The sequence below is a fragment of the Meriones unguiculatus genome, chromosome X (genome assembly GCF_030254825.1).
Source record: "Meriones unguiculatus strain TT.TT164.6M chromosome X, Bangor_MerUng_6.1, whole genome shotgun sequence".
NCBI classification, from domain to species: domain Eukaryota; kingdom Metazoa; phylum Chordata; class Mammalia; order Rodentia; family Muridae; genus Meriones; species Meriones unguiculatus.
This window is the reverse complement of record NC_083369.1, coordinates 81,894,795-81,910,369: the sequence shown is the minus strand read 5'-3', so window position 1 is coordinate 81,910,369 and position 15,575 is coordinate 81,894,795. Positions and strand designations below refer to the sequence as shown.

Genomic DNA, 15,575 nt, shown 5'->3' with positions numbered 1-15,575 from the left:
CAGAAGCAGGTGTACCCCTGAGCTCTAAGTAGCAAGTTCCAAGCCACGCAGTATAGTGAGACTTTGTCAGAAATAAGTCTGAACTTTTATCCATTTTACTGTGATAAAGTCCCGCTAATAATATTAAGGGAACAGGATAAGTCAGCAATGATCTAAGAACAAATCTTTTAGAACCTGGTGAAATGCACACACAGTATCTTGTGTTGCATGCATGAGACTGTTCAATCTCTAACACCATTTACATTATGTCCAGGAGGGACTATCAAACCTCTGCTCTGTCCCATACATACACTCAAGCTTTTTGTATTGTTTTGTTCTGTTGGGTTTTTTGTTGTTGTTGTTTTATTTTTGTTTTTGTTTTTCAAGACAGGGTTTCTCTGTGTAACAGCCTTGGTTGTCCTAGGACCCTATGTAAAACAGACTGGCCTCATACTCAGAGATCCACCTGTCTTTGCCTCCAGAGCACTGGGATAAAAGGCATGTACCACTACCACTACCTGACTACACTCTTGTTTTGTTTTGTTTTGTTTTGTTTTGTTTTGTTTTGTTTTGTTTTGTTTTGTTTTTTGAGTCAGGGTTTCTCTGTGGCTGTCCTGGACTCGATTTGCAGACCAGGTTGGCGTCAAAGTCACAGAGATCAGCCTGACTCTGTCTACCAAATACAGACATTGAAGCCATGCACCACTACACCTGACTGCAACAATATGTTTTTAACTACATTATTTTCATACACTTTCACTCTTTTAATCAAAGCTCTCAGAAGCCAATGGCAGGTAGATCTCTGAATTCGTGGCCAGCCTGATCTACAGAAGTTCCAGGAAAGCCAGTGCTACACAGAGAAACCATCTCAAAAAAATCCTGTACATCATTTCTGAGTGTCTATGAACCTCCCCACATATTCTATAAACCCCACCTTTACAGTTGCCAACAAGATTAAAACAATTTCATTAAATTCATATAATAAATCTCCCCAAGTTCTTTCCCTCAAATTGAAGGCCAGCAATGGCAAGTTAGTAAATTCAAGGCTAACCTGGACAACTCAGGGAATGCCAACGTTTCCAAAAGCACGGTAAAGAGACGGGAATAGGAATCTGCAGTAAAGTACTTGCCTAGCTTATGTAGCAGGAAACTCTGGATTTAATCCCTAGTACTTCAAATGCTCCCCCCCACACAAAAAGCAATCTTTGCTCCCAGGTCACAACACATTCCACAAATTCCTTTGTCTTATCAGAAATGTTATCTTCCCTTCCAGTTGTTTTCTTGTACAATTTCAACAAATGAAGCAAATTAGAATGCAGAACTACTTAGTAGTAATTTGATCATATTGGTAAGATTAAAACATCAACAAAACCTCCAAAAATGAACTAGCTGAGGGCAATAAAGAAAACAGTCAATGAACTATTAAACATCCAACTATGAAAACAAAACTGGAAGTCCTTTGAAGATTGTATCTCATGTGGTGGTGCACACTTTTAATCCCAGCACTTGGGAGGCAGAGGCAAGATAATCTCTGATTCAAGACCAGCATAGGCTACACAGCAAGTTTCAAAACAGCAAAGGCTATGTAGAGAGATCTTGTCTCAATCCCACTTCAAAAAGTTCTAAGCAGAAAACTCAGATCTCTACCACTCACCTCCACTCAAGCAAAAAAAAAAAAAAAAGCCTTACTTTACAATGAATGCAAGAAGTCTGAACTATACCAAAGTCATTTCTCTACATATGAATTCGTATCTGGTAATTTGGCAGAGAGAATACCACAGACATGAGCAGTCCAGAAATACAGAATAACTGTAAATACTATCACAAAAGTAAGGAGTGGTGGGGTTGCGAATGAAGCTGGGTATTGAGTGCCTTATAAACGCTAACATACCAGCTCTACCAAGAGCACCATGTACCTTCATCCCAAGGAGAACTATTTAGTTTCTGAAGTGACACATGTCAAATCATGTTATTAAGATCAGCTTAACATCAGGTAAATCTCTAAACTAGAACATCTTTTTACAACCATTTCTCCCTAGTCCCAAAAATCAATCACCCTTCTCTTTATGTTTTCTCAGAGGGATTCCCATGATTATAGCATCCATATTTCCTAATAAAGTGATAGGAGAAGTGACTACTATATAAGGAAAATAAACTCAGATGTTATCTTGGCGCTTTTTACTTGTTTTACTTAGGTAACTCTCAAGAAAGTTGTTTTCAACATTAACTAAGACACACAATCACCCTAGTCTGACTTTAAAACAGTGTACTAGAAATTCTCCTGGTTTAAAAAAAACAAAAAACAAAAAAACAAAAACACGGTATCTTGTCTTCTTGTCTTTTACTACTGACTCTGTACCAATAAAAATTAACCCAAAGAATAAAATAATCAAACCCTCCAATTCCAGCAATTTAAAATAATTTAAATCACTTTCATTCCCATAGAAATCTCTATAGGGTTTGGAATCCCTTCTTACCAATTACTAATTGGGCAAGTTACTAGGCCTTCATGTTTCCTCTTCTGAAAAAGGGTCTATTAATTAGGGTCATCATACATCCCAGTTTCTCTGGGACAGTCCTAGTTTATACTCTTATCACAGCATGAAGTCTCATTAATGACCCTCTTACTCTCAAAAGTATCCTAATTTGGCAGGGTTTGGCACCTCATGCCTTGTAATTCTAGAACTCTGAAGAGGGAAGATCACAATGACTTCAGTTAAAAGCCAGGCTGGACTAGACAAATGAGTTCTAGGCTAGTACAGACAACATAAGACACCTTGCCCATCCCCAAAGTATTCTGTCAAAAAAAAAATGAATCATGTATGTTGGGCATGGTGGTCCAAGCCTTTAATCCTAGCACTTGGGAGGCACAGGCAGGTGGATCTCTTGAGTTATGAGCCTCAGTCTACATATTGAGGTCCAGAACTACCAGGGCTATGTAGAGACCCTGTCTCAAAAAGAAAAAAAAAAGGAAAGAAAAAAGAAACATGTAGATGTAATACCCCATGGGATTATGAAAAATGACTGTCATGATACATACAAAGTATTTGTAATACTATCTGGCATATAAATTAGATTCAGTTAGTATTAGTTACTATCAATGTCCTTTTAGAAAAAAATTTAATTATGTAATAAAAAATGCTCCTACAAAATTTTTTCTTACAAATAAAACTATGTATGCATTTAACTGTCTACGTTCAATTCTTTAAAACAACTCAGTAGCACTAATTGCGTGAAATCTTTAACATTAACCAGTTTATCAGAAAAATGGCAATATTATCGATTGCACTCACATAAAGTTTTAAGAGGCTACATCAAAATTCTAAGCAAGAAAATAACTATGAAAATAAATCTCTGCTTACATTCCAATCAAGTCTCAATATTCTAGGAACATTTGTAACCAAGGTTCTTTAGATTAACTTCGGAATTCAGAAAATTTGAGTAAGTATTCCTGGAACCTAACTATCTTTTCCAAAACAAACAGGAGAAACAAATACATTGCATGACATGGGCACCCTGGTTATGATTCTGTCATGGGACACTAATTGTTGGTATTAATGGAATACAAAGTTCTCTTTGTATGAAAGAGATAAATATTGAGATGAAAATGCTCAATATTGTAACAGTTTAGGTAGAAGAATGCTTACCACCTGGAAAAATGAGTCCCTGCAGGATGAAGTTTAAGGGAATGGTTAACACAAAGTACAAAAGTTTGACTCATAGCCATGAAAACCACCAAAATATATGTATGTATATTTACTTTTATGTCATCTTCACTAAACCCAACATCTAAAATTTCTTCAGATAAGTTTATGAAAAGCAAGAAAGAATAAAACAAAATAATAAACAGGTCAAGATACTAATCAGTAATAAGTCTAATAATCTAAGTATTGATACTATTTATCAATCAATAAAAATAAGAGGAGCAGTAGTGGTACAGGCCTTTAATCCCAGCACACTGAAGGCAGAGAGAGGCTGGTGGGTCTGTGATCTGGAAGCCAAGCTGGTCTACAGTGCAGCCAGAGTTGTTGTTACACAGAGAAACCCTGTCTCAGGGAAGGAGGGAGGGAGAGAAAGAAGGAGGGAGGGAAAGAGGGAGGGACGGAGGAAAGGAGAAAGAGATAGAGAGATGGAGGGAGAGAGAGGAAGTAAGGGAGGGAGGGAGGGAGGGAGGGAGGGAGGGAGGGAGGGAGGGAGGGAGGGAATACCTAACCACACCTATCTTGCAAAGTTTATTAGAGGATCTATGTTAAACCATGGTTTCTGACATGAAAAGGAACCCAAGGAGTTAAAGAGATGTCTCAGTGGTTAAGAGCACTCACTAGCTGTTCTTCTACAGGACACAGGTTTGATTCCTAGAACCTATCTGGCAGCTCACAACCTGTTATAGTTCCATGGGATCCAATACCCTCAACTGGCCTCTTTAGGCACCATGCAATGTGCAATATATGGACTTACATGTGGGTAACACACACACATAAAATAGTAAAGAAACCCAACAAACATTGAAATTATTTTCTAGATTAGCTCAGGCTTCAAAATTTACAGTTCACACTCCATTACAAAGTTATTCTTGCAAAATTGTAAAAATAACTCACATTCCCAGCCTTAAACACTCAATGAAAATTTACTTGACACTTACTTTATTTTATTTTTTCCAAGACAGGGTTTCTCTGTATAACAGCGTTGGCTGTCCTGTCTATTTGTAGACCAGGCTGGCCACAAACTCACAGATATCCACCAGCAGATGCTTCCTGAGTGCTGGGATTAAAGGTGTGCACCACCACACTTGACGCTTATTTTAAAAAGGAATTTTACTTTTTTTTTTTTAGTTTTACATAAAATTATTAAGAGCTTATAGAAATATCTTTCATTTCTCAAGTCTAATCATGTACTTTTCAATTAATATGTAAGAATAGCAGCAAATGACTGTAATCCCAACCCTAAAAGGGCTCAAGTAGAAGGATCACAAATTTTGAGGGCTACCTGGGTTTAAAAATGAGGTTCTGTCTGAAAATAAATAAACAAGCAAAGAAACCATGGTATCCACCTTCTCTGGGGAGAGGAAAACAAAGTTATTTGATCACTCTCTTAACTTTCTCTTCTTTCCAGATAAGATCTTGCCAAGAAGCCTAGGGCTGGCCCAACCTGCCTCAAATTCCAGCAAATTTCCATTTTTCCTTTGTAGTAGGCCTGAGCCTCCCAGGTGTGAGCCACTATACCTAGCAACACTAACTTTCCCAGTGTCCACTAATCAGTATTAAATAAGTAGAGTAAACATGTTTTTTGGAGGTGGGGGGTGTGAGACAGGGTTTCTCAGTGTAGCCTTGGATGTCCAGCAATAACTTTGTAGACCAGGCTGTCCTCAAACTCACAGTGATCCGCCTGCCTCTGCTTCCCCTCTTCCCTAGTGCCACCATGAACCACCAGTAAACATGTATTAACAATGTTATTCAGGAGGAAAATCTTCTGGCAACAGATTACCAAAGTTAGAAATGTACTATTTTTTTTTAACTCATATGCACAAATCCCAGTCCAAAAGGCCACATTACTTACACAGAAAAATAGTTATTTGGTTAAATTAAATGACACAAAATGCACTTCGAGAAACTGAAAAAGCAAACCAAAAATTATATTTCTTTGTATCTTTGCCACTGGAACATGCAAAATCTAATATTTGTGAAAGAAAAATACTACTATACAGGGACACAGTATGTAACTATACACAAAAAGCCCTAAGCATAAATATTAAATGTAGAAAACTACAAAGAAAAAATGCAAAGTACTTTTAAATAGTGTATAATTTTATAGCTCCTCTTCTATTCTCTAACAATCACATTTCAATATACACTAATAGCTAACTAGGACTACACTAATAGCGCACTGCTAATTGGGGCTATCCCTTTCCTTTGCTATTATTCTCCCAAGTCCCAAAATAGTACTCCTCTAAATAGCAAATTGTATATTTTAATGTAAACTTCAAGTTCAAAAATAATCTTTCAGCATCAAAAACTAAAGTTTTATTATAAAGAACTGAAAGCAAAACAAAAATACTACCCACTTTTTACAGCATTCCTATAGGGCTGTGGTGATTATGTCAAACATGCAGATATTAAACATTACTAACATGATGATGATGTATTTTCACCTCTAACCCTGTATTCTCAAAGAGCCTGATCCTAAGCCAAGCTCCCAATTTTACTTCATACAAATGATAAAAGTTTAATTTAATTTCAATAAAATTGTATTTACATTTGGACTTTAAAAATCCAAAATCAACTTGAATGCTGGCAAAATTCAAAATTTGTTGGTTTGGTCATTTAGCTATGGTCTCACCACAAGAAATCAAAGCCTGTGCCACATCTTCACCATCTACTTAAGAATATTTGCATAGGAATAAAAATGTGAAGGCAGAAATCTGCCTTAACATCCTTTTAAAAAAATGAGCGTGAAGTAATAATAACAGTTTGGAAAAGTTTGCTCCCACACTGGGGTAAAATTTTTATATAATAATAATTGGAGAATATACTTTACAAAAATATCTGTTTTGGATTCCCTTCATAACTTTTACACTCAAAAATGCATCTAACAGAGGAACAAAATAAGCTTGACACAGTATACAAACCTGCAGAAAGCAATGCACTTACCTTGGACTTTGGGAGCAAATATACTAATTAAAGGAGATCAAGGGTCTTAATTTTAATTGCACTTCTATTGCTGATGGTGATATTAAAAATGTTCTGCAACGAAAACACTGAAATGGTTTTCTTATCAACTTTTAAGTAGTTAGAAGAGCGGACTGTTGGGGAGGGTACATCATTTTAAATGTAAACATTCAAGTTCCTATTGGTTTAAAAAGAAGAACCCTCTCTACCTTGTACTTCAGTCTCAAATACCTTATAATACTACAGTTACTTCACAGTGGGAAGGAATGGCTAATAAGTACATTTCTTTTCCAATCCAGTTCTCTACCTAGTCATTAAACACCAAACACTGAAACTGAACTGAGCCTTGTCAATCTTCCTACAGGAAATGCTCCCTGTGGCACCCCAATCTCTTCCACTGTGCTTTACTCCAACTGCCAAAGCCCCTCCTATTAATAGTAAATCCCTCTCAGACTGACTCACTGCAACTCCAACTTAATGAAACAGACACCAAGAAAATTTTTTAAATCTACAAATGGAATTTCCTATTTTCAAAAAAAAAAAAAAAATTCAAAAGGAAAGTAGAAGCCGAGCACATTCAGGCTGTTACATTTAACGTCTATCTAGTTTGTAAAAATTTATTCTGTTTTCCCTGAAGTGCTTGTTTAAATATTTTTGAAAGCTGGTCTGCTAGGCATTATGTAATTTCCTACATACAAGACTAGGTTTCCGTGTAAATAACTTAGGTCAATATAAATAAGTCAGTACATCAAAATGTAAAAACTTGAAAATTTTTCTTCAAAATTCTTCCTTCTCAAGTACAGAAAATTTTAAGCAAATCCAAAAGTAGAGTAAGTTAACAATGAGCCCTTCTGAACTCATGTAGCTACAATAATCAACTCAGGACCACTTCTCTTTCCATCTCTGTCCTCCTACTCCCTTATCTTTAAACAGAATGCAGAGACAAGTACTCACAAAGTACAAGAATAGCCAAGGCAACAAAAGTATCAAGCTAGCAGGTTAAAAAGTCAAAAGTCTCAACAATGTTACTATATTTGCACAACTCCTATATAGTAAAATTTAAGAATTCAGTTAAAAACACTGAAATAACCATCTTTAAGAATTTTAAATCCATAAGACCCAATGAGTACATTTTAAATTATATTTTTTAAAGGATAAGTAGAAATATAAGGTGAAAGTGAGCTTAAACATTTGTAATTAGCTGGAATTTATACACTTCGTGTCAAAATGGAGAAAAACAGACTATTTAACATGAAATTACAATCAACCACTTGAAAAACCGTTGAACACTTCTGCCTTAACTGGTCCTTCTGATCCCTAATTATAGATTGATATCAACGTAGAAAGAAAACCAGGCATTTTGACGTAAGTGGTTTAAAATGTACAAAATTAACCCCACAGTTCATTGAGAAACATATGAAAGCAAGACCAAACTACCTGAATTGTACGTTGTTAAACAGAAATGTATCCAATTTTCAGGCCCATCAAAAAAAAAAAAAAAAAAACGTAATAAGTTCACATATGCCCTTAAATGCAAAGCACTGGGCTCCAGACAGATTTAGGAGACCGCCTCCTGCTTTTGCTCCCAACCAATACGCAGAGAGAGAAGGTTGGCAGGAAAGTGCTGCGAGGACAGTAACAAACACCAGCAAGCTCCCGAGCAGGCCCTGCTAGAGCCAGGAATGACGCACTTCGGTAACCCGACTCTCTCTCCCCTCCAACCCCCCCCCCCGCCCCCAGCAGCGGTGCTGACACCGCCAACAGCCCCGAGTAGGAAAAAAAGACAACAGAAAAAAGGCAAATCTTGGACCCACCAGGTTACATTAAGAAACCTCGATTATTCCTCTTTCGACACTAACCACTACGACTAAACAGGAAAAGAAGCTTCGTGCTTAAGCAAGTCCCATCATGGTGGTTTAAGTCACTAAATTAAGCTGATAATGAGCCCAATCCACAGAGACATATATACAGGGTGTGGCTGCTGTGAAATTCGGCGTGGGAGAAAGGGGGTACGGAATTTACACTCCAGTGTGAAGGGAAGATGGGGCTTTACCAGGGTCGAGGAAGAGGCGGCCCGCGCATTTTAAGGAACCATTACAAACCAACACAAGTGCCTCCTTTCCTTAAACCTAACCCCACAGATCAAAAGTTTCTGATAGACATAGCACAGAAGCTGGAAATAAGCATTCAATCAAAAAACATAACCCCCAATTTAAAAACTACATCCAGAAGAAAGAAAGAGGGAGAGGGAGGGGGTAGGCAACAGCATAAAAAACATCCTAGGCCACGGAGGAGAAAGTCTCCCAGACCGGATGAAACTACTAATGCAATATTAAAAATTCAACTCGAGCACCAAAGCACGAAAAAAAAAAAAAATCACACAATAACCCATTATCGTTTAGGATTAAAAATAAAATTACGTATAACACCGAGAAGCAGAAACTAAATGTCGAGAGTACAGTAATTTATTACAAAAAACAAAACAAAACAACAACAACAAAAAAACCTAAAGGCAAAACAAGACATTCTCGAGCGGCGGGAGGGAAAGGGGGGAATAAAAGGACGAAATCAACAATACGTTTACAATTCTAGGCCAGAAGAAAATGGGAACGGGGCTCAAAGTTTTGCGGAACTACTTGATGCTGTTTCCCACACCTTCTCTCTCCAATGGCCCAACTGACCCTTTTCCTCCTAAAATTGCAGTCCACGGATCTCCGGATCCGTGAAAGAAGAAAAGAGAAAGTCGCCCTCAAGCAAGAATAAAAGTGTGGAGGGAAAACAGAGGCTGCCTACCTGGGGCAAGGATCAGCTCAGTTCTTGCCTTGAGAAAGACAGTGCGGGTGGGGGTGGGAACGAAAAAGCAGCACTAAAACTAAAACAAAAGTGGCGCCAAAACCCCCCAACAAACAGCCATCCACTCCCGCCCTTCCCCCCCTCCGCCCATGCCAGGCCGGCAGGGCCCCCTTTGGGGCAAGGTCTACGCGCAGGGGAGCGACGCCGCCGGACCCCAACCTATTTTGAAAATTGGTGCCCTGAGAAAACTGACCGAAGTCGGGGCCTCGGAAAGGATGGAGAGATCGATGCCAACCGCTTTGCCCAAGCAGTTCCCCCACCACGCGCTGGAGATGTTGGGGCGGGGGAGAGAAGCCGAGGGGCCCGTCACATGAATGTTGTTCCCTCTCTAGGAAGGGAGGAAGAGAGGGAGGGAGGAAGGGAGGAGAGGGAGGGAGGAAGGGAGGGGAGGGGAGGGGAGGGAGGGGAGGGGAAAGAAGGAAGGAGGGGAAGGGCGGAGGGAGGGGGGGGACAAGGGAGGGGTGTGAGCAGAGTAGATTTTCCCTCGCCTCCCTCGGTCCGAGGCCCAAATAGACACAAGCGAGCCTGCTCACCCTCCCCTCTCCCCCCCCCTCGTTCCCAGCACCACCATTTTGCTCGCTTCCTTACCCGCACCACCCCCCAACACACACACACACACACCCAGCCACGGCCTCTCCGGGTTCTCCTTTTCTTCCCCCCCACCCCACCTCCCAACTATAGATGGCACCCCCACCCCACCTCCAGTCTGGGGGGGGGGCCTCGGCTCCCCCAGGCTGCTTAAGAGGCCCTGGGAAGAGAGGCAGCGACACAGAGCGCTATGCGGAGGCGCGGAGCCTCCATCTTGCGCCGCCGCGCGTTCTCCATTTTGGGCCACCCATGGGGAAGGGGGGTGTCCTCCGCCGAGGCCCCGAGGGAGAGTCGGGCGAGGGAGATGAGAGCAAAACCTTCGGCGAGGGGAGTCGAAAGGAAGCGTCCGGCGCTCAAAAAAGCGGCTCCGGGAGGGGGGAGGGAGGCAGGAAGGGGAGGAGAGGGAGGGTCCTGGAAGTTGCTTGGAAGTGTTGGGGGGAGCGACTCGGGGGCGGAGAGGAGAGTCCGGGGGAGACGCGGGCGGGGGGCGAGGCGAGCCCTCCTCTCGCCCCCACCTCCGCCCCCGCCCGGACGCCGCCGCTCACTCGATGGCTGTGCCTGGTGCCGGGCTGCAGGCAGCCAAGCGGGCCGCGGGCGGGCCAGCGAGTGGCAGGCCTCTCTCCTCCGTCCCCGCCGAACGCTCCCGAAGCCCGGATCACCGGCCCACACACCTCACGGGGGGCCGCCCGCCCTCCGGGGGCCCCTCCAAACTTCGAGAAGCTTCGCCTCCGCCATTTTAGAACTTACCTGCCCCCCTCCGCGTCTACGGAGGCAGCGAGGAGACTGCTGGCCTCCCGGCTCCTTCCTTCTGGTTCAGGCCGGGGGCCTTCTTCACCCCTGGGCTGCTACAAGATTGTTTTTTTTTTCCCCTTCCTCTTCTTGACACCCTTGTGTTCTACTCAGGAACAGAAGCTCCCCGCGGTTCTAGAGCCGGGGGTCGGGGAGGAGGTTGAAAGTGACCATCGGATCCGGCGGGGTTTTTGTTTTTTGTTTTTCTTTCTTTCTTTTTCTTTCTTTTTTTTCTTTCTTTCTTTTTTTTGTGGCGCTTCGGGATTGTTTGGGGTGTTCGCTCTTCGGCGACTTGGAGGCGAATGGAACGCGCAGGCGCCATCTGTCGGCCACGAACCCGCGGCCAGCTCCTGTTGGGAAGTGGCGGCATCTAGCGGCGGCGAGCGGCCATCGCGGCTCGCGCCTCCCACCCGTCGTCCTGGGCCTTCTGTAAACTAGGCACCCGCTGGGGCGCGCTGCCGAGGGGGGTAAACAAGGTGGCGTGCCCACGCCTCACTTACTCAGTCGTTGGGACGCGCTTCCGCCCAGCGCGGGCTGCTAAGGGCTGAGGTAGGATCCCTCCGCCCCCCGAAGCCCCAAGCCGTGCTTGGCGACCCGATCGCCCCACTCCTGAGCAGCGCGATAATGACAGCCAGTCCTGCAAGCCAGCAGCACCCTTTGAGGCTCTACCAACACACCCACCCCAGCAAAGGGCTTCTGGGTCCTTGCTCCCAAATCGCTGCTTTCCTCTGGTCCTTTTCAACATCTCCACCCCACCCCCAGCACACACTTCCCACCAAAACAATCCAACTCGCCCAACTCTACCACTTGATCCCCAACGTGATTCGGTAGCTTGCATTTTTATTTTTTTGTTGTTGTTTTTTTTTTCTTTGAGTATGGGGGTAAAGGGCGCTGATTCTCTTTACCATGAAGACTAGGTGGAAATTATAATTATAGACATAAAAAATTTTTCAACTGACTATTCCTTTTCCGAGAAAATGTGGTCTCTAAACTCAAATTCTAGGAGACTTAGGGAACTGGGCTACTAGGCTGGTTGGCACCTCAACCAGTTTATTTGTGACTTTGGGTCAGAAGAGGAGATGGGGCCATACAAAGTAGTGTGAAATCCACATGCAAGGACAGTGTTGTCACAGGACACTCACTGCTGGCCTTATGTGGAGGCGGCCTTGCCACATTGTTAACAATTAAAGTTCCATATCCTCCCTCTCAGCCTCCCACAAATATTTTGAAGTGCGAAGAAACTTTTTGCACTCTTTCCAACTTCCTTGACTCTTTATCACCAGTGAGTGCTCATTATGGGGATTTTTTTTTTCTTTTTGTCACTTCCAGTCCACCCCAAAGTACCTTTGACTGCACTCTCTGCGGGGGTGGGGAACACTCAGGAATGGCCTGTTCCTGCCAGGATCCTCTTCTCCTTGGACAGGAAGGAAACTATTAATTACAGTTGTCTCCATTGCTGTCACAGAAGTTCCTACCCACCTAAAATACCGTCAAATTAACATTTATTTGTTACAGTTTTTACATGTTGATTAAAATACCTTCCTCAGTATTCAGTTGTTTTAAACATTTAATAATAAGACAAATGAGAAATATTATGAGCTGAGTAAATGGTTGACCACCACACCCAATCATAAATCTTAGGGCATTCCTAATGCAATATAATGATTAGTTTCAGTCCTTAAATTATATTCCTTCCACGTCTGCGTCCTAGGTCTTCTATCCACTGAGAATATTTGCTCACTTTCCTGCAACTTAAAAAAAAGAGTTATGGTATATTTAATCAAGTGAACAATAAAAGTTGAAAAGAAACATCTAAATATCAATAACAGGAAATAAAGTCTTAAACACTTTTACTTAATGGTAAATCTCTGGGAAGTGGAATACCACTCAAAACAAATTTCTATTTCTTTTCTAGGCCATCTTTGGAAGAATTTTATGCAGCTTTTCATAAATTTAAATTTCAGAATGGTGCCCCTAGAGCATTATTAGGCCACAGTGGAGAATTTACAGTTAAAGTTTGACCAGGAGAAATAGAAAAATTGGGAGTGTGTGCCAAATAATTTTACAGTAATTAATAGTTCAATTGTGTCAATTTGTGTCCCTTGTTAACTATTTACTCTTTTAGTATTAACTGGAAAAAAACGTTCTGCCCTCAACAGCACATAGCACAGGATATGCTTTCTCATAACTTTTAGAAATTTAGGTTCTAAGTTGTCTGTGGAGCAATTGAGGTATTTGCTTTCATTTTAAGAAAATTACTACTGAAAATTAGTAACTGTAGCATAACATCAGAAATTAATTTTATAGCAAATGTATACTAATATTTAGCAGCATTCACCATTGCCTCCTCTTTTGCTGCAGTTCTTTCAAAAAATTATCAAGCCCCATTATTGCAGCTCTCAATGTATTCCTTCAACTACCCAAAGAAGTGAAGGTTATTTTATATAGTACTAAAAAACCTGCAGAGTTCACCCTTCATTTTGAAGCCAAAAACAAAAATGTTATTAAACAACCGGGTGAGGTGGTCACACCTGAGATCCCTGCATTCAGGGAGGCAGAGGTAGGCTGTTGAGTTAAAGGCCACCATGCTCTACAAAGATAGTCTAGGATAGGCAAGGCTACACAGAGAAACCCTGTCTCAAAAAAGCAAAACAAACAAAACACTATCTTTTCTTGGTGGAAGTGGTTCTTTTGTTTGTGGGGTTTTTGTTGTTGTTGTTTGGATTTTTTATTTTTATTTTTGAGACCGTGATTCTCTGTGTAGCCCTGGCTGTTTTGGAACTCTCTCTGTAGACCAGACTGGCCTTGAGCTCAGAGATCAGCCTGCTTCTGCCTCCCTGAGTGTTGGGATTAAAGGCGTGAGCCACCAATTTGTCTTGATTGTGTTAATTACTCAAACTTAAATATACAATAAAATTTCAGGGAACTACCCATACTTCATAGAAAAATTGGTGAAATTCTAATAAGTACATGAGCTGGCAAATTGTAGCAAAGTTAATTTCCTGCATTTGACAGGGCACTGTTGTCAGGGTTACTATTATCATTAAACAAAGTTGTATGAAGGGTACTTGAAATTCTCTGTATTATATTTGCAGGGGTTTGTGAGCACTAAACTATTTCAAAAGTTTTAAATTTATTAAAATTTTTCAGCCAGATAGAATTGTTTCATGTGTTTACTCAGGAGCCTGACATAAGAGGATTGCTTGAGCCCAGGACTTCCAGCAGATATATTCAAGACTTTTTTTTTTCTTGAATTGATAACAAAAGAGAAAAAACAAAAAACAAAAAACTCTTGTTAGTGGAAATATAAGTCCATATCAAAGAAATACATCAAATTTCTAGTTTACAGTCACTTTTGTGCACTTCGATAGATGACTAATTTCCAAGATCCCTATCATTTTCCTTGTATGACTAAGAGCCTAATGCTGCAATACTTAGAGTAGACCTTTCACCTTAGGCATTAAAAGGAAATAGCCATTCCTATGACTAAAGTAAAAAAAAAAATTACAAACACCTTTAAAGACATCTTAAATACCCTATTACTGGATTTTCTGATTCTTTTTACTTTGAATAACATGCAATCATCTCAATGAGTTAATGTAACTGGAGGTGTCTCTACATACGAATTTTTTTGAGACAGGAACTTTCTTCTCTATGTAGCCCTGGCTGTCCTGGAAAGTCCTAAGTATACCATGCTGGCCTCAAACTCTGAGATCTGCTTGCCTCTGCTTCCCAATGTTGGAATTAGACACAAGTAACACCATGCCTGGCTTTTTCTTTTCTTTTTCTTTTTTCTTTTTTTGTGGAGTTGGGGGAGCAGGAGTCAGTTTTCTCCTAGCATGTGGGGGCCTAAGGCTTAAACTCAAGTCGTCAGCCTTGACAGCAGAGTTTTTTTTACCTGCAAAACTATCTCACCAACCCTAAGAACTGATTATCTCTTATATCTAATACCTGCATTGTAGTAATAGTCCCATGTTCAGTTTCTTTTGCAACAAATTCAATACTGATTAGATTACTGCCTTATTTTTATGCTCATTAAGTTGTTCTCCTATTTACTCACTCTAACTCATTCAACTGTGTTTTTTTGAGACAAGGCCTCAATCTGTATCCCTGGCTGGCCTGAAACTCACTATATAAGCAGGATAAGCTTTCATGCTAACAGAGATCTACCTGCCTCTACCTCCCATGTTCTGAAATTAAAAGCATGCACCAGCATGTCTGACTCAATTACATAATTTCTTATTGGCCTACATTGCTTACATTCCTGCTTCGGTAACACCTAGGCGTATCTGGAATCACTGGAGGAACAGGTATGGTGGCAAGCGCCTGTAATCCAAGCACTGGAAAAGTGCAAGCAGGAAGATCAAGAGCCCAAGGTCTTCCTCTACAATTTAGCAAGTTCACGGCCAGCATGGGCTATGTGAGACCCTGCCTCAAAAAATGAAACTCCTAGGGATCTTTGTTAAATGCCGATTTTGTTTTGAGAAGTCTGGGGTTGATGCAAAACTGGAGATTCTACATATCCAGCAAAGTAGGACATGCCTATGCTGGTGGTCTCAAGTCCTTCCTTTGAGAAATGAGGACCTGAACAAAGCATAAAACAGAACAAAGTATAAAATCTTTAGGGTAGAGCCAGGCATGGTGGCGCACACCTTTAATCCCAGTGCTCAGGAGGCAGAGGAAGGTGGATTGCTATGAGTT

The 15,575-nt window shown here is 41.2% G+C and overlaps 1 protein-coding gene across 7 annotated transcripts in view; it reads right to left on the bottom strand.

Annotated features, from left to right (window-relative positions):
- The window catches only part of Stag2 (STAG2 cohesin complex component), a 145,155-nt gene extending 133,953 nt beyond the window's left edge, over positions 1 to 11,202 (bottom strand). For 2 of the 7 annotated variants that reach the window (XM_060375188.1, XM_060375192.1), the window contains exons 1-2: positions 10,833 to 11,201; positions 9,691 to 9,825 (exon numbers count right to left, since the gene is read on the bottom strand). The gene's annotated coding sequence lies outside the window, so the exon portion shown is untranslated. Of the gene's footprint in view, positions 1 to 9,690; positions 9,826 to 10,196; positions 10,470 to 10,832 lie in introns of those variants that run through there. The other 5 variants (XM_060375187.1, XM_060375191.1, XM_060375189.1 and 2 more) reach the window with 4 other exon arrangements.
- Between the last annotated feature and the right edge of the window lie 4,373 nt (positions 11,203 to 15,575).